A 22,579-nucleotide genomic window follows, 5' to 3' on the forward strand; every position below is an offset into this window, starting at 1 on the left:
GATAAGAATGCCAAATTCATCTTGAAAGTGAGAAAACTGGCATGTCACAAGAGAATGGGGAATTTAAATATAAACCGAGAAGAGAGGCTACCTCAGTTAATGAGATCAAGGGCAGAATTCCAAATGGATTGTAGGTATAACTCCTACAGATAGTCCTTGGCTTATGACCACAATTGAGCCCAAAATTTCCATTGCTAAGCAAGTAGTTATGTGCATTTTGCCCCTTTTTACTAACTTTCTTGCCGCGATTGTTAAGTTTATCACCGCAGGGTTTTTTTTTTCATTTTTTATTGTATAAAATACAAAAAAATGGAAAAGAAAATAGGAAATTAAGGGAAGGAAAAGGAATGGGAAAAGGGAGTGTGAAATACAAGGAGGAAGAGAAAAAGAAAGAAAAGGGGGCATTGACTTCCAACTCTTATTAGCACAGTACAAGATGACCACACTCCAACCTCAACTTTTTGCTTTTACACATTAATATACTGTATAACTAGTCATTTCTATAACACCAAATCTTTCTAATCAACAAAATTAAAATCAAAGTTTCATTTTTTTTCTTCACAAGCACATATTCCAGAAGCGATATCCAAATAAGAACATATTTTCTGCTTGAAATAAAGTATTTAATTTAACCATTCCTGCTTTACCTTCCTTGCTAAGGAAATAATTTGAACCTAGTAATCTTTATGAACTGCCGCCATTTTTATTTACAAAATGTATTGTATTCTTTCAAATTCTTTGGCCTTACTGAAGGAGGGGAGGAAAACCTTATTTTCCACTGCAGTTCTGAAGTTAGTAATAGGATTGTTAAGTAAATCTGACTTCCCTACTGACTTCGCTTCTCAGAAAGCTCCCAAAAGATTACCGCCAATGTTCCTAAATGTGAGAAAGAGTCATAAGTGACTTTTGTCAGCGGCGTGGTAACTTCGAATGGTCAATAAACAAATGGTTGTAAGTTAAGGACTGCCTGTAATGAGATGATAGGTAAAGGGTGTCCATATATATATATATATTTTTCCCCTTGCATCTTGTACAAAACATTAGCAATTTTCTAGATGAAAGAAATGAGACCATAGCCAGGAGGCTGCAGGGTGGATTTTATCCTCATCAACTAAATGGGAAATAGAAGTACTGATTTGGAAGGAGCCTTTTAAGCCATCTCATCCATCCTCAGCTCTGCACAGAAGTTTGGAATGAGAAACCAGAAACTCTGCATGTGATCCCAAACCGAAAATTTCATCTCCCTGCATCAAATGCTACTTCAGCTATTTCAAAACAACCCCACAAAAAAGCTCCTGGGCTGGCGGTTGGGAAGTGGGGGCAGAGCTGCAGGCAGGATGTGTGGGACCAGGGCCAAATTTAAGACAGATTATCCATTCATCTGACGACTTCTTCTTCTTCTTCTTCTTCTTCTTCTTCTTCTTCTTCTTCTTCTTCTTCTTCTTCTTCTATTTATTTTTATTTTATTTATTTATTTTTATTTGTCAATTGCTTACAAGATAATAGGTATAAGTATATACATAGTTATGAATACATGAAATGGGTACATATAAGAAAAATAAAACAAACAATAGGACAGGTACAGTAGGCATGTTGGTGCGCTTATGCACGCCCCCTACAGACCTCTTAGGAAAGGGGTGAGGTCAATAGTAGACAGTCTAAAGTTAAAGTTTTTGGGGTTTGGGGAAGAAACCACAGTCAGGTAGAGTATTCCAGACATTGACCTCTCTGTGGCTGAAGTCATATTTCCTGCAATCAAGTTTGGTGCGGTTAACCTTGAGTTTGTATGCACTGTGTGCTCTTGTGTTGTTATGGTTGAAGCTGAAGTATTCATTAACAGGTAAGTCATTGCAATGTATGATTTTATATACCATACTTAGATCAGACTAAAGGCGGTGTAATTCAAGGTTTTCTAGGTCTAGAATTTCAAGTCTGGTGGCATAAGGTATTCTGCAATGAGTAAAGGAGTGGAGAATTCTTTTTGTGAAATATTTCTGGACTTTCTCAACTGTGTTAATATCAGATACGTAATGTGGGTTCCAGACTGATGAGCTGTATTCGAGTATTGATCTAGCAAATGTTTTGTATGCTCAGTTAGTAGTGTGATATTACCAGAGGAAAAAGCTACGTAAGATTAGGTTAACAACTCTTAATGCCTTTTTGGCTATGTAGTTACAGTGGGCTCTAGCACTTAGATCATTTTTTTGCCAATACGTAAGACAGAGCATTTATTTGTTGAGATTTGAAGTTGCCATTTGTTTGACCATTCTGATACATAGTCAAGGTCTTTTTGAAGGGTAGCAGTATTGTCTGTGGTATTGAACAGCTTTACATCATCAGCAAAGAGAACGCAGTTGCTCTCAGTATGATCACAGAGGTCATTTATGTAGAATATGAAGAGAGTTGGTCCTAGAACACTGCCTTGGGGGACATCACTGTTGACAGGTACAGAATTTGATAGGACACTCCCCATTTTGACCATTTGTTGTCTGTTTGACAGGAATGCTTCTATCCAGTTATGCAGTTGTCCAGAGATACCATAAGATTTTAGTTTTAGGAGTAGTTTTTCATGTAGCACTGAATCAAAGGCTTTACAGAAGTCTATGTAGATTGTGTCTATTGTTTTGCCCTGATCGAGTTGTGTAGTCCATATGTTTTTGCAGTGTAAGAGTTGCAGATTACAGGATAGTTTTTTTCTGAAACCAAATTGTTTATTAGAGAGTAGGTTGTTTGTCTCTAAGTGGAGGATAATGGATTGGTTAATTATTGATTCCATGACTTTACAGGTGATGCAGCATAAGGAGATTGCTCTGTAATTTTCAACTAGGCTGGGGTCTCCCTTTTTGAAGATTTTTTGAAGATGGGGATGACCATGGCTTGTGACCATAGTTAGGCAAGGAACTGGTCCTGAAAGATTTTTCAAAGATTATGCTTAGAGGTTCTGCTATGGCAGTGGATAGCTTTTTTAAGAAGTAGGCACATATTCTATCCGGTCCAATAGATAGAGATGGTTTTAGATTGCATAGTGCTTTTTCAACATTGTCTTCTGTAAAATCAATATGTATTAGATCATTGTAGTTTTCTGTGGTTCGGCTAGTTTAATAGTTTAAAAGCACAGATAATCCTTGATTTATGACTACAATTGGGACCACAACTTCCCTTGCTAAGCAAATCACACCTGATTTTACAATCTTTTTTTTTTTTTTTTACTATGGGTATTAAATGAATCCCTGCAGTTGTAATTGAATCATGCAGTTAAGTGAATCCATCTTCTCCCATTAACTTTGGTAGTCAGAAGGTGGCCGAGAAAGTTACAATTGGCAATCACATGACCCTGGGATGCTGCAACCCTTGCTGGTTGCCAAGTGCCTGGATTTGGATCATGTGACCATGGGGATACTGCAATGGATGGAAGTGTGTGAACTAATTATAAGTGTCTATGGAAATTCTCAGTCATCCAGGTCATAGTCATCCCAAAAGTGCTTTTTCAAAAGGCAACTGGACTTTCTTTGTTTTCATTTGAAGATGTTTTGCTTCTCTTCCAAGAAGCTTCTTCAGCTCTGACTGGATAGTGGGGAATGGAAGGATTTAAAGCAAAGGTCTTCATACTTGACAGCTTTAAGACTTGTGGACTTCAATTAATGAGCTAACATGATTGGAGGAAGAATTCTGGGAGTTGAAGTCCACAAGTCTTCAAGTCTTCAACTTTGAAGACCCCTGATATAGAGTATAAATCCTTCCATTCCCCATCTTCCAGCCAGAGTTGAAGAAGCTTCTTGGATGAGAAGCAATGTATCTTCAAAGAAAAACCAGAAAGTCCAGTTGCCTCTTGAAAAAGCACCTTTGAGATGAACAATTGTAAGCCGCATTTTTAGTGCAGCTGTAACTTTGAATGGTAGGTGAATAAGTTATTGTAAATTGAGAAGCATTTGTATTTTCAGGCAAGTGATGGAGACACACACCTCTGTGTCTGTGGAAGAAATTGAGAGCTCATGTTGAACAGACTTTGATAGATGCCTCCTCCTTTAAATCCCCAAAGTCATTCAAGTTGATGGCCATCCCCATGTCTTAATGAATTCCACCGACAATTCGTGTGCTTTTTTCATGAAGGCAGAGGGATTTGGTATAAAATCAGAATAATAAATAAAGTCTCATGTGTGTAGATAATAGATTCTAAAGAGTTTTAGATGGTTCTCATCAGGGATGCCCATTATTCTTAAATATACCATATTTCCCAAAGGATATTTCCCTTGCTACAAAAAAGAGAATATTCCTCTGGATATGTTACACAAAAAGTTGACTGGGATAGCAACAGCCAGGAGCGCCTGAAGCCAAGTGTCTCCGCAGGGCTCTGGTTGCAGGGAGGAGCCCTGGCTGGCTGCACGTGGCTGCGCCAAATGCTGCGGTGTTGCTCTAACGCCGCGGCAGCAAGGGAGAAGGGAAAGCAATGGTGGCGGAAGGTCTCCCGATATGAAGTGCCCCACCAACGCAGGCAGCACCATATCCGGGCATGCAACAAAAGTACTTCCTAACGGCAAGCCCGACCCCTCCATCCCCCCCCATTTCGCATGTTTAATATGGGCCTTAATTTGGGGGGAGGGGCTTAATTTGATTTTATGCCAATAAAACATGGTGAGGCTTCCTATTGGTGGAGGCCATATTGTTGGAGAAACACGGTATTATTCATTCATGATTTACAAGATAATCCATATTTTACTTAATTTGTTTTATCACAGTTCATATTATCCTCAAATCTATCCTACAATCCTTTTGTAGATCTAATAAAAAGAAAAAATACATCTTTATATATTCATTATTTTCTAAAAATCTACATATTTCATTACCATGTTTTATTGTCTAACCATTGATAGAATAGATCCCAAATTTTATAAAATTGTTTATCCTCTTGTTCTCTGATTTCAATGTCAGTCTACTCATTTCAGCACATTCCAATATTTTCTTAATGATTTCCTCCTGTGATGCTATTTCTCATTTTTCCAGTTTTAGCAAATACAATTCTAGCCGCTGTTAACACATTTACAATCAGATATTTCAATTCTTTACTGTATATTTCAGGTAAAATTCCCAATAAAAATATCTCTGGTTTCAAGCCTATATGCTTTTTTGTCATTTTTTTCCAACCATGTGTGGATTTTAGTTCAATATTTTTTGGCATCCACACAAGTCCACCATATATGGTAATATGAGCCAGGTACCTGGATGACATTTTCAACATTTTTCAGATTTGTTCTTGAACATTCTTGCTATTCTTGTTGGGGGGAAATGCCACCTGTAAAACATCTTATACAAATTTTCTTTATATGCTGTTGACATTGTTATTTTATAATTTTGAGACCACAATTTTTGCTGTTAAGCGAAACGGCCATTAAATAAAGTATTGTAAGTCGAGGACTATCTGTATTCTTCTTGTCCTGATCTCAGGTGCTTTGGAGAATAAGTCAACTTCCCCTTTCCTGTGACAGCTCTTCTAGAATTGGAAGAGAACTATTATGTCACCCCTTAAGCCTTGTTGAATTTTAGTCTTCACTGTTTTAAAACATAGAGCCCACCAACTTATTTTTCAATCTACTTCCAAAGTACCAAGAAGGCAAGATAAGAAACAATAGATGGCAACTAATCAAAGAGAGAAGCAATCTAGAATGAAGGAGAAATTTCCCACCAGGGAGAACAATCAACCAGTGGAACAGCTTGCTTTCAGAAGTTGTGAGTGTCCAACACTGGAGATTTTCAAGAAGAGACTGGATAGGTACTTGTCTGGAATGGTATGGGGGTTCCTATCTGAGCAGGGGGTTGGACTAGAAGACCTCCAAAATCCCTTCCAATTCTGTTATTCAGTAATTCACCTTGCCTTTGTTTGGCTAAACATACCTTACATCCCTAACTGTTCATCATATGGCTTAGTGTCCAGCAGTGGAGGTATTTTACCGGTTCACCCTGGTTCACATGAACTGGTAGTAAAAAATGCTACTGTTCAGCCAAACCAGTAGTAAAAAAAACAGGTACTGATTCAGCCAAACCAGTATTTCTTCCTTTTTCCTCCCAACAATCAGCTGTTTTGACTATGCCCAGGAGGCTTTCCTGAGGCCCAGGAGGTTAAAAAAAAGGGGGGGAGCACCGGGGGTGGGGTTGCTGAAAAAAGAAGCCACACCCACCTACTCTCATAGCCATTCCCACCTAGCCACTCCCACCTAGCCACTCCCACCTAGTCACTCCCACCTAGCCACACTCACTGAACTGGTAGTAAAAATATTTGTATCCCACCCCTGGTCTCCAGTCTTCTTATAATATCTGACTTCTTTATAGGGCCTCAGCCTATTGTTTCTCTTTTTAAATTTGTATTCATTTATAGCGGTAGGCCACCCAGAATCTTTTCATAGGTGGGCAAGCTCAAAATGTAATAATAAAAATGCATGCACACATTTATACATACATAATTATATGCATGGTACAAATAAAAATAAATAGCAATTCAAAAACCCCGTTCAATAAAATTAGTTCACAATTTAACAGCCTAGCAAGTAATCAAGTATTAACAACCAAATGGACAACAACAACAATATACATTTTAAACAATACTTGCTAAGACGCTGAGCTTGCCGATCAGAAAAGTCAGCAGTTTGGTGGTTCGAATCCCTAGCGCCACGTAATGGAGTCAGCTCCCGTTACTTGTCCCAGCTTCTGCCAACCTAGCAGTTTGAAAGCAAGTAAAAATGCAAGTAGAAAAATAGGGACCACTTTGGTGGAAGGTAACAGCGTTCTGTGCACCTTGGGTCACATGACCATGGAGATGTCTTTGGACAGCACTGGCTTTTCAGCTTTGTTACAGAGATGAGCACCGCCCCCTAGAGCTGGAAACGACTAGCATGTATTTGTGCGAGGAACCATTACCTTTACCGCCCCCTAGAGCTGGAAACGACTAGCATGTATGTGTGAGAGGAACCATTACATTTACCTTTATAATAAGATTGTCTACCTAGAAGTCCATAAAGTATTAAAATAAAGCAGATATTAATTTAAGGCTGCCAGGGTGAATAAGAGAAAAAAAATGGGATAACCAGACACTACATTTATCTGCCAGTCGAATAAATATCTCCAAATCCTCTCTAAAGGCCATCACACTTTCAAAGAGACAATGGGAAGGAAGGAGTTGATCTCAGAGTTGTGGGAGTTTGAAAATCACAACCTAGAGCAAAAAACAGATCTTGCTTAGAAGAACATCTAGGATTGAAGTACAGAAATACTAGAAGATAATCCCAAAGGGGCTTTTTTTTTCCCCCTGAAGAACTGGACAATTTCTTGGCTGAGAATCAAAACATTTTCAAAGAAAAAATGAAGGAAGTCCAGTTGACTTTTGGAAAAACATCTTTGGGACAACCATGACCTGGAAAATTAAGAACCTCCATAGATATATCAGCCCTTAGATACTGGATTCAACACAATTTGAGCCAGATTTGATTTATACTGGCTTTGACTGAAACAGAGAACCAAGAATGAGCCCTGTGAGGAAATTAGATTTGAAAGTAGCACGGAATGTCCAGAACAACCTGAATGAATAAAGTCTAGAGGATGGAATGAGGTACTTTGGACACCAGTTAGGAGACAACTGCAATAAGGTGAGCAGGAAGCTAAAGAGGTTGCACCAATAAAGCTGCCCTCATCTGGGTCAGAAACTCTGGACCCTAGGAAGATTCAGCAAATGAAAGTCGGTGATCTTTGCTTTTAGCTCAGTGACAAGGCATGAAATCCTCTGTTCCTCGATCCCAACTCTGGGATATAAATGGAGGAAATTGGGGTCATCTAGGAACCCCATAGAAAAATGGGGGGAAAGCACATTAGAGAAAAAGTGATCAGCCAAAATGTGATCACCCTTTTGTGTGCCATTCCCCCAAATTAAAAGTGATTGTTTCTAAGCACAATTGTCTTGGTCTCTCTTTAGCAAGATTTATTGAAAAGTATAGAAGGAATTTACAAAATTCCAGCAACTGAATATTTTCCATTGTTGGAAGAAAAATCTGACCCTGTTCCAAACTGGGAGAAAGGCGCGGGAAATAAAATTAAGGCTGGCTGGCTGCAAGGAAAGGTTTACTTGGATTCCAGAAACTTCATTGACAGAAGCAAATGTTTCTAGATTGGCTGACTGACCCCTTGGCTTAGGAATGGGTGGATTTTTATAGGGTTTTGCAATGCACCAGGTGGTTGTGCAATGTAGCGAGCCTTGTGTCTTTTGCTATCTTAATGGTGGTGGGTTAATCCTATTGTGTCATAAAGGCCATGTCCTGTCCTTAGAATTTGGGAGGGGTGTGTGTAAATTTTAATCCCATCAGCTCCAACCTTCTGTGCATTTTATTTATGAATAGATTGAACCAGTCTTCCTTAATGGGCACAAAACATGCATCTTTAAAGACTTCAGGAATCTGCTGGAGGCTGTTTTACTATGCAGGAAGACTGGGGCTGCTTTCTGTCTTTAAGAGCATGTTTCTCCATTTTTCCTTTGGGAAAATATACTATTCTGTCTCTTTTAATATGAAGAATAAAGAATATTTTAATCTGGGGAGAGGGGGCTTCCTACACTATTGAGAACCAATACTTGGAATATTTCCCATTTAGAACTAATTATATACCTATACATTAGGGTGGGGACTTTTTTTTTATTATCTAACAGCCTTCCTGTGAACTTGTTTTTCATCTTTAAAAAGGCAGGTTTTTCTTCTAAAAATAACAAGCTTGCCGCTGGCTGCTTATGTAGCGATTTTCTGAGTCTTCATCAGTCAAGGAACCAATCCATGAACATCCATGTTCAAACTGAAACAATGGGAGACACCCAAGATGAAATACTAATATGATAGTCTGATTGATGTCAGCCTTGTGGGATGAGCTAGATTGGAATCAAAAGTTAAGCTCATTCTATTTCATTGTAGAGCATCGACAGAGTCTTGCCAGTCTAAAAGTACACGCATATATATACTACCTCCTTTATATGGGTAAACTAAGGAGGGTCTCTTCTGACCCCTCCTATTATCTAATTGTGGGCTAATCTCTCTCTTATCTGAGTTTCTTCTTGGCAGGCTCTCTTTGCCCAATGTACTGAGATCTTTGCCACGTGCCGTCACAGGAACTCGCTCAAGAATTCTAAATAAGAAAACGAGGAAACAGAGACATATATCAGTGACTTAATCACAAAAAAGGATGCAAGCAGGGGTCCCTTGAACAAAGGGTGAAGAACAGCATGCTTACAAGAGTCTGGGAAAACGGTGTTTTAAAAACAGTTCACCAAGTGAGTAATATAGAACATTAAAAGAGAAAGAAGAGTTGGAAAGGAAGTTAGGGATCAGCAGGGGAAGTAATTTAAATAATAATAGTAGTATAAGGAATGTAAGGACAGCCCTCCATAATTTGTCAAGCTCTTCTTGCGGGAAAAAAATAAAATAAAATGCAGAGGGAGTCAACAATTAAACAAGATAGTGGAGCACTCACTGCTGCTGGAAAGGAAGGGAAAAAGAAAGTACTTGTCGGTTGATTTGTAGAAAAAATGCTGAGAGAAGTCCAGTGATTTCCTCATTCAGAACTAGATGGTAAGGTGGAAAAATAGCTGTTGCTTGCCCTGAGACTAAACAGTAGCTGAAAGAAAACTCCCTTTGGGAGGGCATACAGAATCTTCAACATACAACAATTGGGACCAGAATTTCTGTTGCTAAGTAAGGCAATTAAGTGAGTCTTGTCTGGTTTTATGACCTTTTCTACCATGACGGTTAAGTGAATCATGCAGTCATTAAAAGATCCAGCTTCCTCCATTAACTTTTTGCTTGTTGGAAGATGGTTGGGAAAGTACACGGGCCTGAGATGCTGCAATCATAGTCAATACAGTGATATACTGCCAAGTGCCTGGATTTTGATCACGTGACCCTGGGGATGCTACGATGGTTGTAATTGCAAAGATCTGTCATAAAGTCACTTTTTGTTCAGTGCTATTGTCACTTTAAATAAATCAAGGACCACTGGTGTAAACTGCACATTTGACGGGATGGATAATTTTTACTCGTTCATTTGAGCAAGTGTTGGAAGCAAGTATATCAAGATCACTATAGGCATCATGTTTCAAAAGTGCAACAGTAAACCAGTGTTTCTCAACTTTGGCAACTTTAAGATGTGTGGACTTCAACTCCACATATGAGGTGGGGAATTCTGGTAGGTGAAGTCCACACATCTTAAAGTTGCCAAAGTTGAGAAACACTGCATTAAACTTCAGGATTGCTAGGAATTGCCTTAGGAAATCAAGTGCACTCCATCACTAAAGGTTTTTAAGAAAAGACTAGACCAGGGGTGTCAAACTCGGTTTCATTGAGGGCTCCATCAGGGTTGTGTTTGACCTCAGGGGGCTGGGGTGGGAGTGGCCAGGGTGGGTGTGGCCAGCTCAATGTCATTCATGTTGCCTGTGGTGGCTTGAGCTCTCTGCCAGCAAAAGGGACTCCTGAGCTCTGTTTCCGGCTGCGAAGGCGTCTTGTAACCCACTGCCAGTGAAAACAGAGCTGGGGAGGGCCTCATGCGGCTCTCTCAAGCTCCATTTTTGCTGGCAGAGACACTGCAGGTCGGTCCTTCGGTGTTTCCAGGGCCGCCCTGCAGGCCAGATCTCAGCACCCTGTGGGCCGGATCCAGCCTTGAGTTTGATACCCCTGGACTAGACAGTTACTTATCTGAAATTATATCGATTCTCCTGCTTCCTTCCCTTGCAGCTCCATTCTATTCTATCATGTCTGAACTGAAAGGGGCTCAGAAAGTTTCTTTGATTTCCACAAAGATATCTACTCAACATTAGTCCTTCACTCTTAAAGCTGTAGCATGGCATTTACTATCTCTCTCTCCTCCTTAATCTTGCATCTTTGGGATAGGAAAAAGCACTCCATGCTGCTGTTCAGCTACCTGTTGATTTGGAGCCATGTAATATCAAATGCAACCAATGGCCAGCTTGACTTCCATTGTAAGTGCCAAGAAACATGTCGGAGAAGATGGGGTGAAGTGAACATCTGGGAGTGGAAGGAAACAAGTGAGAGGGAGATAGAATTTGATGCAAATAGAATTAGTGGTTCCCTCCTTCCCCACAGCCTCCTAGGCAAAGCTTAACCTTTATGCCTGGTGACCTCAGGAACATGTCTATATAGTTTTCTTGGCAAAAATATGGACATTATTTATCATTTCCTTCTTCCATTTTTTAAAGCTTTCTAGAATAGCTTCCACCTCTGGTTCTTCATTTGTTGTTGTTGTTAGTTGCAGTCATGTCCGACTCATCGCGCCCCCATGGACAATGTTCCTCCAGGCTTTCCTGTCCTCTACCATCTTCTGGAGTCCATTTAAGCTCACACCTACTGCTTCAGTGACTCCATCTAGCCACCTCATTCTTTGTCGTCCCCTTCTTCTTCTTTTGCCCTCAGTTGTTCCCAACATTAGGCTCTTCTCCAGTGAGTCCTTCCTTCTCATGAGGTGGCCAAAGTATTTGAGTTTCATCTTCAGGATCTGGCCTTCTAAAGAGCAGTCAGGGTTGATCTCCTCTCTAGAACTGACCGGTTTGATCACCTTGCAGTCCAAGGGTCTCAGAGGAGTCTTCTCCAGCACCAGAGTTCAAAGACATCAATATTTTGGCACTCAGCCTTCTTTATGGTCCAACATTCACAGCCATACATTGCAACTGGGACAACCATAGCCTTGACTATATACACTTTGTTGGCAGCGTGATGTCAACCGACCAAATCTGCTCCTGGTTATCCTTTCTATTTTAACCTCAGTAAGGAGAGCAGATTGAGCGGTGTGTGACGTAGTTTTTTTTATTTTATTTCTTAAATTTTATTTGGTTTGTCAATTGCTTACAAGATAATAGGTATAAGTAAAAACATAGCTATGAGTACATGGATACATATAAGAAAAATAAAAGAAACAATAGGACAGGGATGGTAGGCACGTTGGTGCACTTATGCATACCCCCTACAGACCTCTTAGGAAAGGGGTGAGGTCAATAGTAGAAAGTCTAAGGGTAAAGTTTTTGGCATTTGTGGAAGAAACCAGAGTCAGGTAGAGTATTCCAGACATTGACAACTCTGTTGCTGAAGTCGTATTTCCTGCAATCACGTTTGGTGCAATTAACCTTGAGTTTGTATCTATTGTGTGCTTTTGTATTGTTATGGTTGAAGCTGAAGTATTCATTGACAGTTAGGACATTGCAATGTATGATTTTATATACTATACTTAGATCGGACCGAAGGCGACATAGTTCTAGGTTTTCTAGTTCTAGAATTTCAAGTCTGGTGGCATAAGGTATTTTACAAGTAGAGGAGTGGAGAACTCTTCTTGTGAAATATTTCTGGACTTTCTCAACTGTGTTAATATCAGATATATAATGTGGATTCCAGACTGATGAGCTGTATTCAAGTATTGGTCTAGCAAATGTTTTGTATGCTCTAGTTAGTAGTGTGATATTACCAGAGAAAAAGCTACGTAAGATTAGGTTAACAACTCTTAACGCCTTTTTGGCTATGTAGTTACAGTGGGCTCTAGTACTTAGATCATTAGAGATGAGTACTCCAAGGTCCTTGACAGAGTTTGGATCATCAACAAGATCTTGACTATTCAGCCTGTATTTTATTTTTATTTTTTATTTTTTGCCAATATGTAAGACAAAGCATTTATTCGTTGAGATATGAAGTTGCCATTTGTTTGACCATTCTGATACATAGTCAAGGTCTTTTTGAAGGGTAGCAGTATTGTCTGTGGTGTTGAATAGCTTTACATCATCAGCGAAAAGGACACAGTTGCTCTTAATATGATTACAGAGGTCATTTATGTAGAGTATGAAGAGAGTTGGTCCTAGAACACTGCCTTGGGGGACACCACTATTGACAGGTCTTGCCTCCCACTCAAAAAGGTTGAGAGTTCAATCCTAAGTAGCAGCAGATGTTTCTCTCCTAGGGCACAAAGAAAAAAAAATTCTGCTGCGACCTTCACATAAGTGTCAGGAAGGGCATCCGGCCAGTAAATGCTCAACTCTTTCTAGTACCCCTTATTTGCTAGTTACCCTACAGGGTCCTAAAAAAGGGAGTCAGGACAATAGGTTGACATTAAAACCTGCAGCAGAAGTGGTCAATCCCTGCTCACCAGCTGTTTTCCCTGCATTTAGGCTTTAATTGAAATGTCATTTGGGGAAAAAAAATGCATTGTGCTCCCATTTGACTTTAGCTTTCCTTCTCTCCTGCTCAACCCATTTGCTTTCTATCCATCTCGTTGGCAACCCTACATCTGATGAAGTGGGCTCAAGCCCAAGGAAGTTTGTGCCACAACAAACCCATTTGTCTTGAGGTTGTCACCCAAAGTGCTGCATTTATTATTTCAATATCATTATCCATATACTCGGATACAGATTTTGGGAAAGTCGACCAAGATAAATGGGATCGAAAGACCTCGTGCTGTTATTACGATTATTACACCGCAGAGCTCGTCTCGGAATTATACTTATGTTAACAGAGGTGGATCTTGGACATTAATATAATGTTAATGTGATTGTTGTTATTGGGCTAAGGAGCTAGAAGCCACACTAGGGGAAAACATAGGATTCAAAGAATTCTGAATGTCTGTATGATGGTGAGTTATGATGGCATTGATTTTTAGGGCTTGGAAACCAAACAATAAGGTATAAGATTGGTAGAAATACAAATGTTGATAGAAATGCAATTGTCGGCATCATCATTATCATCATCATCATCATCATGATTGTACTGCATGCTAACTCTGCCCACTGCCAGGAGTTTGATCACGACAGGCTCAAGGTTGACTCAACCTTCCATCGTTGCAAGGTGGGTAAAATGAGGATTCAGATTTTTTTTTTTTTTGGGGGGGCAATAGGCTGACTCTGTATACCGCTTAGAGAGGGCTGTATGAAGTGGCATATAAGTCTAAGTGCTATTGCCATCATCACCATCATCACCACCACCACCACCACCACCACCATCATCATCAATCAATCAATCGTCAATCTTGTGGGCTTCCTCTCTTCCATCCCTTCTGTACATCCCTACATTCACCCCGGAGTAGAAGAACGGGGCGACGGCAAGATGTGAAATCCTTCTAAGAGGCAAGTAGGTGGGGGGATGACAGCCGGCGCGGAAAGGGTTACCGGGACCCCAACGTTCGGGTAGCAAGAGGATCTGCCGCTTCTTCTTCTTCCTCCTCCTCCTCCTCTTCCTCCTCGCGTGCAGAGTTTTGACGTGGGCGAGACGGATCGGGAGGAGTTGGAGGGTTTGCCGACTCGAGGCAGGATTGGTTTCCCACCGCCCCCCCCCCACCCCGCACCCATCTTCTCGGCTGCCAAGGCGCTCGGCCGGCCGGCTGCGTGGCTGAGCCGCTGCCGGACCGAACGAACCCCTCCTCTTCCTCCCCCTCCAAATTGCTTCGATCTTCCCCCCTCTCTGCATCTTCACTCTCTCTCTCTTTCTCTCCCTCCCTCCCTCCCTCTCTCTTTCCCTCTCCCACCCTCCCTCCCTCCCCCCTCTCCCTCTCCCTCCTCTCTCTCCCTCCCTCTCCCTCCCCTCCCTCTCTCTTCCCTCCCTCTCTCCCTCTCCCCTCCCTCCTCTCCCTCTCTCTCCCTCCCTCCCTCCCTCTTTCTCTCTCTGTGCCACCCACCCAGCCACCCCCGTGACGAGCGGAGGCGGGCGGGGCCCTCGGCCATGGCCACCTGCTGCGCGGATTCGCCTCTGAGCTCCACGCACGTCCGGGACCAGCCGGGCGCTCGGGGGGCAGCCGGCCGCACGTGAACCGAACGGACCCCACCTTCCACCCACCCAGCCACCTCCCCCCCCCGCCCCCCGCGCCAGCCCGCCGGGCGCTCGCACGCTTTCCCGAAGGGGGCTTTATGCGGAGGCTTCCGAGACCCCCTTTGGAGGCCGGCGTGGGCTCTTCTGTCTCTGCTTTCTGGGGGAAGAGGTCGGCGGGGGGAGGAGGGAGGATCCGGCCGGCAACACCCCCCCACCCCGCTTAACGGACTCGGCACCACCCGGAGGCGAGGAGGAAGGTGCCAAGCTCGTCCCGGGGAGGCGGGAGCCAGACCTGTAGGAGCAGCAGAGCCGCCTGCCTGGAAGGTGAGCCCCGCCGGTCCGACGCCCTTGCCCCGTTGGCGAGAGAACCTTCTCCCCTAAGGGGAACGGGTGGGGAGGGGAGGGGAGGAGAGGGCGAAGGCGCGGGGGTCTCTCCGACGTGCCCAAAAGGAGGCGAGGAGCCGGGAGGTGCCCTCGCTCGTGGGGAGAGGAGGAGGAGGACGGGAGGAAGAGGAGAAGGAGGAAGAAGGAGGAGGAGGAGGCAGGCGGGCCGTCCGGGTTGGTTCGCTTCTCTCGGGGGCGCGGGAACCGGGCACCTGGTGCGTGGGAAAAAAAGCTTCACCTCGGCCGACCGAAGAGACCTGTTGGTGCCCGAAGCCGACGGTTAGAGGGAAAGGGTGGTGGTGGTGGGGGGGCTGCTGGAGTTGACCGAGCGCCAGCCAGTCGGGGAGGTCTGTGTGTGCTCAAGTTTTCACCTCTTCATGCCTGTGTGTATGCCTGTGTGTGTTTGTGGTGGTGGTGGTGGTGGGGTGTTGTTGTGTGGTTCGAGTCTAAAGCGGCGCCGTTTCCAAGCGGGCTGTGGCATCCAGGTTCGGGAACGGGGCCGAAAGCAGTTGCCGGTGGAAAATCTCGGGATCGGAGCTGGCCACCTCCTCTTCACTTCTAAATGTAAAAAAGAGGCACCTCTTTCTTCAAGATCTCAGGGCCACCAAACGACCCCCCCACCTGCCCCCAGCCCGGTGTTCCTCTCGTATTTTGGACTGCAGTGCCCATCATTCACAACTGGGGCAAGGGGGATTATTAGCATGAGAGAAATCTCCAGCTGGGGAAGGGAAATGTATTCAGAACCTCCTCGGCTCGTTTCCATGTTGTGCTTCTCTCCATCCTTATCAAGGTGTGTGTGTGTGTGTGTGTGTGTGTGTGTGTGTGTGTGTGAGCGCGCGCCCCATTGTCAACACTTGAGCAATCGTGCCCTAGACAGGTGGCAAAAAATGATAGGGGATAGAGAAATGCATGGCAGGTCCTGAACCCGCTGCAAAGGTTCCTGTTTCCTCCCACAGATAACACGTAACAGATACATAACATTTCCCCTCTTTTCCAACTGATGGAGAGCTGAAAGGTTGCTGGAGAAAGCCAGTTTCTGTGCTTCAATGAAGCCGGGCTTGACAGTGTACCCAAAGAGTGGGTTGTTTCCCCCCACCCTCCCCACGAAAATAACTACAAAGTTGCTAAACATCAGGTAGGATGGTCTCTTTGCCAAGGGCAAGAGAAAAGAGAAGTGTGACTAAGATAGAGGCGAGTAGAAAAATGGGGTACCCTTAAATCCGGTCTGCACACTGGCCCTGTGTTGCTTGCTCTCTTATTTTTCTTGCATTTCCTTTCCTTTTTTTTATTTAATCGCTATTTGCTGGGGGATTTTTGTGCAGATGTGGATTGTATGCATTTACTCTATAGTATTCATACACAAAGGGGGGGGGCGCTCCAGGCATAAAGGATCTACTTTGTGTTTTGTTTGCTGCAAAGCAACCTTGAGATCTCTCCAGCCAGAGACCAGGAAAAACCATGACACGTTGCTAGACTGATCTGTCCTGGATCTTTGATCATTAATAGACTTAAGAAACAGACCCAGCATGGAAGTGGATCCCATTCTAAACATTTTCGTACCTACATGGTTGTCCCACTGCCTCCCAATTTTTTGACCTTTCAGAGAAGGATCTATCTTTTGGGTGGATTAACCTTTGGTGGCTTTTAGGATTAAACACCTGCTAATCCACCCCAACTTCTATCCACCCTGGTTTGCTGGGCTAACATTTGAAGTACACCATTATGTCAAGAGACGGTTGCTCCAACTCTTGTTTTAAAGAGGAAGGGCTGCCTCTGACTTCACATAGGAAGGTCAGAAGAAGCTTGGCTACCCTTCAGTTACACTCCCAGTTCCGTCTTGGTTTCAGCCTTAGGATTGGATGACCAGGCAAAGCCCCAAGTGCATCTTGGAAGCCCTCCAGAGACGAGGCTGTTGTCCTTCCAGAGATGAATGGACAGTTGAGGGGAGGAGGAAGAGAAGTGTCAGAGAAAAACAAGCAAGCGGTGGTGGTGTAATATGGAGTCCTGGAAGGCTTCTTATCCAGGATCAGACAGATCGTTGCATTGAAGTGACCATATACTGATTGAAGTGATTGTGCTCTGCTGGTTGCAAACATCTGGAAGCCTCAGGTGTTTCTCGGTCTACTTGCTCTGCACCAACATGAGTGAGGTTTAATCTCCCGTGGAGACATAGCTTCTGTTGTTCATTCCTCCCCACCCCTAGATGTGTGGATGGGTCGACATCTCTTCCTTAAACTTGAATTATCCTTGGGTAATGTTGTGGTCTGTGTAAATGGTGAATATCAGGTCCCGGAGGCAAGCTGCCTTTTTATTGCACCAAGCCATCTGTGGTTCCTTTGCAAGGTCTCAAGAAGTGACCTTTCCTAGGTTAGGAGCCGACATCCTTGTTAGGATAGGCGTGCACAATTTGGGGACAAGGGCACCATAAATGCACAACTGTGCTTCTCGTATCTATGCCCTGGCCTTCTGATCTTTGAACTTCTACAGAGATGGGTCGGTAGGTGTTTATTTTGTGGATAGGATGTGTCATACCACGATTGGATGCCAACATGCACGGTTCCTAACACCCACTCGTTTCGGGACTTGGAGAAGCAGCAAATGTGTGCAGTGAACGGATGGGGAGGGAAAAGGAATTGCAATCTGCCACCATTCTTACCCAGAGCTAGATATAAAATATTCAAAAAGCCTCACTTGTGCGAGGTGATTTTGTAGAGAAATGGGAAATCCCGAGCTGTTATCTTTATGCTTTTATTTTGATGAGATACATTTATTTTTCTCCTTGAGCCAGTACTTGAAGTCTGTGGTGCACCTTATCTGAGCTGTCCTTTCTGCAGTCCATCATCCCAGGTTTGGGGGTATCATCTCTACCACACCGTTTATTCCCAAATAAACATGGGCTCAGTCCATCTGCTTTAGACCCTGTTATTTCCACTGAGTTGCATGCCTTATCATTATACGTGGGACCATTTCTGTTTAATATCTAGAAAAAGATTCAGAAAAATCCACGTACACTTGACAATCTAGGATAAGGCTAAAACAGCAGCAGCAGCGGAGGAATTCATTGGATTAGGTCTCCAGAGACCCGGGTTCAAATCCACTTTTAGTCATGGAGAGCTCATTGATCAGAGAACCAACTAGAAATAAAGAGAAATTTCTTCACAGTTTAGAACAATTAATCAGTGGAAGGATTTGCTCTCTGGACGTTGTGGATGCTCTATCACTGGAGGTTTTCAAGACGAGATTGGACAATCATTGCTCAGGAATGGTATAAAGACATGATGGTAAATCTATGGCACACATGCTGGAAGTGGCATGCAGAGCCTTCTCCACTGGCATGCGAGCCGTTGCAGGTCTACTGGGCAGGTGCATGCACCGTCCGCCTGCCAGCTGATCATTGGGTAGCTGCCGCGCATTTGTGGGGGGCAGGGCGTGCGCAGGAGACGCGTGCACATGCGCACAGAGATGTGTGGTGCATGCGGGGATGACATGCACATGCACAGAGATTCACGGCACGCAGAGAGATCACATGTGCATGTGTAGAGGTGCGGTGCACACGGGGGGTGCATGCACAGGGGACGTGGCCCCCCCGTGTGCATTGCCTTATGAATGCTGGCACGTGTGCACATGGACTTAGCCATCACTGGTCTAGAGCAGGGTTCGGCAACCTTAAACACAAAAAGCCATTTGGATCCTTCTCCCACAGAAAAGAAAACACCGGGAGCCACAAAACCCTTCCTGTGCCTGACTTATTTCCTGACTGGCCACAAAACTAGCATATGTAGTTGAATTAAACGTTCTGTTTTCTTCTGAAACTTTCCTTTTCTTGGATTTATCCATGGTTGGCCTACCAGGGGTCAAAAAGCTCAATAAGTCACGTGCCGGCAGGTATCACACATTGGTGGATGTGACACATATTTTGAGCGACAGGGAGCCGCAGCAGAGGGATGAAAGAGCCACATGAGGCTCCAGAGCTGACCCCTGGTATAGAGTCACCTGCTTGAGCAGAGAAGACTTCCAAGGTCCCTTCCAACTCTTATCAATTAGTTTCTCGGTCAACTTCACAGGACTGTTGTGGGGAGAAAATGGAGAAGGGATTTCTATGCCAGCTGCCATGAACTCCTGCACCTTACGTGGTTTTGTGCAAGCTTAGATTCACACACGTGAATCTAATGTCACCTGTTTTGCAAGAGCTGAATTGGTTCCCTGTTTGTCAGGGGGGACTGGAGGCTAAAACATATGAAGAATGATTACAGGAACTGGGCTTGGCTAGTCTAGTGAAGAGAAGGACCAGGGGAGACCCGATAGCAGTCTTCCAATATTTGAGGGGCTGCCACAGGGAGGAAGGGGTCAAGCTATTTTCCAAGGCACCCGAAGGCCAGGCAAGGAGTAATGGATGGAAACTGAACAAGGAGAGATTCAACCTGGAAATAAGGAGAAACTTTCTGACAGTGAGAACAATCAACCTATGAAACAGAAGTTGCCTTCGGAAGTTGTGGGAGCTTCATCGCTGGAAGCTTTCAAAAAGAGACTAGACTGCCATCTGCCAGAAATGGTATAAGGTCTCCTGCTAGGGCGGAGGGTTGGATTAGATGACCTACAAGGTCCCTTCCAACTCTGTTAATCTGTAGAAGCTTCCCTGAACCTGTTTTAAAACCCTATATGGTTTGGTTATCTGAAAAACTCTTTTCCCAGTTGCTACCTGACCTACTAGAGCAAGGAGGCAGGTAGGATTATGGATCTTCCCCTCCCGCTCTGTTAAGAAAGTTCATGTTATGAAGGTCTTTTCCATCGCTAAGCAAAGCGGCTGTTAAAGGAGTTGCATCCAGTTTTAAAATCTTTTCTGGCACATTGTTAAGGGAATTATTGCCATTGTTAAGTGAATCACGTGGTTGTTAAGTAAATCCAATTCCTGTGACTGACTTTGCTTGTCAGAAAGTGGCTAGGAAGATCATACATGGAAACTGCATGTCCCTGGTATACTGCAACTGTCACAAATACATGCCAGTTGTGATGTGCCTGAATTTTGACCCTGTGACGCTGTCATAGTTAGAATCATAGAGCTGGAAGGGACCTTGGAGGTCTTCTAGTCCAGCCCCCGGCTCAAGCAGGAGAACCTATACCATTTCAGACAAGTGACAGTCCAGTGATGAAACACCCACAGCGCCCGAAGGCAGGCTGTTCCCCTGGTAATTGGTTAATGTAACTTAGAGCTGTTGCTAAACAAATGGTTGGAAGTTGAGGACCACAGAACAGTGTTCCAATAATTGTGTTCCAGCCAACAAACTGTACAGTAGGGTTGTCAACTTACAGTCACAATGGAGCCCAACATTTTCTGTTGTTAAGTCAGAAATTTGTTGCCTTGTCCCATTTTACGACTGTTCTCACCACATTTGTTAAGGGAATCACTACTGACGTTAAATTATTAACATGGTTGTTAAGGGAATCTGGTTTCTCCATTGACTTTGCTTGTCCGAAGGTTGCAGAAGGAGATCGCATGACCGTGGGACACTCTGCAAGAGTCATAAATGTGAATCAGTTGTCCAACATCCAAATAGAAACCACTATGACTATGGGGATGCCACAACGGTCATAAGTATGAAAAACAGTCATAAGTAACTTGGTTTCCGTGCCGTTCTAATCCCGAACGGCCACTAAGTGAACTGTTGTAAGTTGAGGATTACCTATATTATGGTAAAACATTAGGATGTAGTTTATGGAACATCCTTCATCGATGACTGAGCTTTCACGACATACAAAACCATCAATTCTTCAGGCTCCTTTTCCATAATTTATCCTATAGAATGAGCTAAGGCAATCAGCCACTCAGTAGCAGAGGTCACAACTTTTAACTTCGATGTGTTGAAAAAGCCACAAAAGCAAAATTCGTCCAACGTAGGCAGCCACGAACAGTAAGCCACTGAGGCTGAGTTTAGATATCACTCTGAGCCAAATTTAAATCAGCTCCATTATGGCTTAGCACAATTTGTTAGCTAGTCACTCTTCATTCAGGTTGGCCTTACTTACAGGGTCGTTTATTATATTAGTAGAGTCAACTTTCAGTGGTGAAAAAATAACATTTAAGCAAGAAAAACTAAATGTACGGGTACAGTATAGGTACCTCATTCAATGGTAACTGTGAGAGGTCTTGGAGTCCTAGTGGACAATCACTTAAATATGAGCCAGCAGTGTGCAGCAGCTGCCAAAAAAGCCAACACAGTTCTCGGCTGCATAAACAGAAGGATAGAATCAAGATCATGTGAAGTGTTAATGCCACTTTATAATGCCTTGGAAGGCCACACTTTGAATACTGCATCTACTTTTGGTTGCCCCAATGTAAAAGAGATGTTGAGACTGTAAAAAGAGTGCAGAGAAGAGCAACAAAGATGATTAGGGGAGTGGAGGCTAAAAACATATAAAGAACAGTTGTTGGAACTGAGCATGTCTAGTTTGGTGAAAAGAAGGACTAGGGGTGACATGATAGCAATGTTCCGATATCTCAGGGGCTGCCACAAAGAAGAGGGAGTCAGGCTATTCTCCAAAGTGCCTGAAGGCAGGACAAGAAGCAACGGATGAAAACTAATCAAGGAGAGAACCAACTTAGAACTAAGGAGAAATTTCCTGAACAATTAGAACCATTAACCAGTGGAACAACTTGCCTCCATAAGTTCTGAATTCTCCAACACTGGAAGCTTTTAAGAAGAGATTGGACAATCATTTGTCTGAAATGGTATAGGGTTTCCTGCCTAAGCAGGGTTTGGACTAGAAGACCTCCAAGGTCCCTTCCAACTCTGTTATTCTATTCTATTTCCGCAAACGTCTGATACTGTGGAAAATCATTCTTTCTCTCTTGCAAACTCCTTGCTTTCTCGTGTGAATCAGGGAGATGATGATTTAAGCTTGTTTTCTTGCAAGGTGATCACCAAAATTGCAAGAAGAAAAGGGTCGTCCTTCCAATTTTCTGAAAAAAAACTATGCAAAAGTGAAATATTAATAAAGAGATTAATCCCCATTATGGTATACCAACATGGATCCGTCCATGGAGCATCAGGCTGATAATAGTGACTTGGCGTGAAGCCTATATACCGGCTGAAGTCATAGAGGAGTTTAACTATGGTTTAATTGAGTATGTTAAATTGGCTGGGTTAACACATTGCACGAAGCAGTAAAAATGGCTATCTTGAGGACTGGGTTTGCATGATATGCTTCATAAACATTCAACTTACAGTAGAATGGTTGCGGTATCGTAGTTGTAGGTTGTCAATCTCTGGAGGTTTTTAAAGGAGAGGCAGGACCACAGGAGCACTGGGTATGGGGAGCAATAGAATAAAAAAAATCTAGATCATGACTGTGTTCAATAAAAACAATTGCCTTGGATAGTGACT

At 43.3% G+C, this 22,579-nt stretch overlaps 1 protein-coding gene across 2 annotated transcripts in view; it reads left to right on the top strand.

The window, feature by feature from the left end:
• Window positions 1-22,579, top strand: part of CALN1 (calneuron 1) — a 234,738-nt gene that overhangs the window by 35,375 nt on the left and 176,784 nt on the right. The window contains exon 1 of one of the 2 annotated variants that reach the window (XM_087926293.1): window positions 14,857-15,137. The exons of the other annotated variant lie outside the window; for it this stretch is intronic. The gene's annotated coding sequence lies outside the window, so the exon portion shown is untranslated. Of the gene's footprint in view, window positions 1-14,856; window positions 15,138-22,579 lie in introns of those variants that run through there. 2 annotated transcript variants of the gene reach the window in all.

This window comes from Pseudonaja textilis, chromosome 1 (assembly GCF_049901715.1).
Source record: "Pseudonaja textilis isolate UNSWEBS1 chromosome 1, rPseTex1.2, whole genome shotgun sequence".
Classification (NCBI taxonomy): domain Eukaryota; kingdom Metazoa; phylum Chordata; class Lepidosauria; order Squamata; family Elapidae; genus Pseudonaja; species Pseudonaja textilis.